The sequence below is a fragment of the Equus caballus genome, unplaced genomic scaffold, assembly GCF_041296265.1.
Source record: "Equus caballus isolate H_3958 breed thoroughbred unplaced genomic scaffold, TB-T2T haplotype2-0000437, whole genome shotgun sequence".
Taxonomy (NCBI): Eukaryota; Metazoa; Chordata; class Mammalia; order Perissodactyla; family Equidae; genus Equus; species Equus caballus.
The window spans coordinates 3,462,165-3,464,578 of record NW_027222394.1 but is presented as its reverse complement, the minus strand read 5'-3'; the positions used below and the strand labels follow the sequence as shown (position 1 = coordinate 3,464,578).

Below are 2,414 nucleotides of genomic sequence, written 5' to 3'. Positions count from 1 at the left end.
ATGTTATCTGAAGGAATTGAAAGCATCATACCCACTTTTATTCTCCTGGGTTTTGTAGAATACCCAGAACTCCAGGTTTCACTCTTCCTGGTTTTCTTGTCTATCGACACAGTCACTGCAGTGGGGGGTTTGGCTTGAAAATAATCATCAAGATCAACCTCCAAATCCACACAATCATGTACTTTTCCTTCAGTCACTTGCCCTTTGTACACTTCTTTTATTCCACCATAGTAACACATAAATTGTTAGAGAACTTGATTGTGGAAGATAGAACCATCTCTTTCTCTAGTTGCATTCTACAGTTTTGTTTTGCTTGTATATTTAGAGTAATAGAAACTTTCAAGTTGGCAGTGATGACCTATGACCATTCTGTGGCAGTTTGTCCTCCCTTGCTCTACATCACTACTATGTCCCAGAAGCATGTGCTCTGCTGGTGGCTGGGTCTTACTCATGGGGTGTAATGTGTTCCCTGGCAGACACATATTTTCTTCTAGCATTGCTTTCCAGCATATGCTATAGAAATAGCATAATTATTTCTGTCTCCTGCTTTGATATAAGCCACGTGCTGCATTTTATTATTGCCCTATTCAATGAGGTGAGCAGCCTGACAATTATTCTGATGTCTTATATAGTCATTTTTATTACTGTTGTGAGGAACCTTCTGAGAGTGGGGGCCAGAAAACCTTCTCCTCTTGTGCCTCTCACCTGACAGCCATCACCATCTTCCATGGAACCAACATTTCCCTATGTTGTATCCCTACTCCTAAAACTTCTTGGCTCACAGTTAAAGTGGCATCTATGTTTTACATGGTGGTGATTCCCATGCTGAATCCTTTGACCTACAGCCTTAGGGAAAAAGATGTGAAAGACACATTCAGAAAATTAGTTGTCAGAAAATTGCTTTGCCAAAACAATATAATATTGTTAGATTAAATTTTGTAATTCTAAAAAATTATTTTCTATGCTCAGATTGTTTAACTCTTATAGTGAAGTTGATGATTCCATCTATTTAGTCAATAAGATGTTAGTTAATATATCTATGACAGTATGACATCTTATGATTACGGATTTTTGCATATTTTTTTTTAAATTTCTCTAAGCCACATGTAAATCAAAATTTTACAAATTAAAATTCTTGGACCACATTTTGCAATTTGTTTTTGAGGAAAATTACCCCTGAGCTAAATTCTTCTACCAGTCCTCCTCATTTTGCTGAGGAGGACTGGTGCTGAGCTAACATCCATGCCCATCTTCCTCTGATTTATATGTGGGACACCTGCCACAGCATGCTTGACAAGCAGTGCCATGTCCACACCCAGGAAATGACCCAGCAAACCAGGGGCCACTGAAGCAGAACAGGTAAACTTAACAGCTGTGCCACTGGGCTGGCCCCCATATTTTCTAACATATGTAAATTATTTTTAAATACTTTGTCATTTGGTGTAATTTTTATGTGTGTTTCCAAAGTAAAACTAATTCTCAGCTTAACAAATACGTGCAGATCAAGAACGGTTCCTTATAATAGTAATTAGGAAGCTCATATTCCAGAGCTGGATGTAACAAAATGCCTAAGCTTACTATACCTTGTACAGCAATGAATATTATGCTCTTTATTGTATTGAATGGCAGAAGTTGTCTTTTACTCATGAAAACTCTAGCCAATTGACAAGCAAACAAAATTGAATAAAGTATTGTTCTGCTTTCTCTAAAATTATATCGTATTTTATTCAAAAAAATTTGTATAATAAAGGCAGTAGGACAGTAATAAAGACCAGAAGTGAGCTCAAGCATATCTTGTCATTTGAATTTGAACAAATGTGTCATTATAATTCAATGAAGAAAGGATGATTTTCAACAAATAATTGTAAGATAACTGAATATACATATGGGTAAGTGAGCCTTAACTTTTATAACTTTTATTTTACACCATACACATCTATTACCTCAAATTAAATGAAATGGATCATAGATCTAAACATAAAAATTAAAACCTCAGGAGTGATGCTAGCGTCATGGCAGAGTGATCTTGCTTGGGATCCTCTCCCGTAGAACATACAATGAAAAGGGACACTGATATTCCAACAGAGGACATTTTAACACGACACAAAAACATTGGAGAGACCCACACAGCCATACAATGGAGGGTGGAGAGGTTGGAGCCCCCTCAGAAGAGCTGGACCAGGGTAAGAGAAAACTTTGCTCCCTCACCTAATACACTGTGATCCACAACGTCAGGAGGCTCTTAGAGGGAAGAAAGGGGAGAGGGGACGCTCATTTGTGGGAACCTCATGGACCCCCAAGGTCTGGCAGCCTACCTAGAAGACCTCTAGTGGGGCAAGAGCTTTCACAACAGTGGGCTCATCAAGCACACACCCCAGGAAAGCAGATAGCAGGAGCGAGAAACCCAAGAAAGC

General features: G+C 38.5%; 1 pseudogene; it reads left to right on the top strand.

The window, feature by feature from the left end:
• On the top strand, nucleotides 1-933 carry LOC138922954 (olfactory receptor 5D13-like; annotated as a pseudogene).
• Nucleotides 934-2,414: the final 1,481 nt, after the last annotated feature.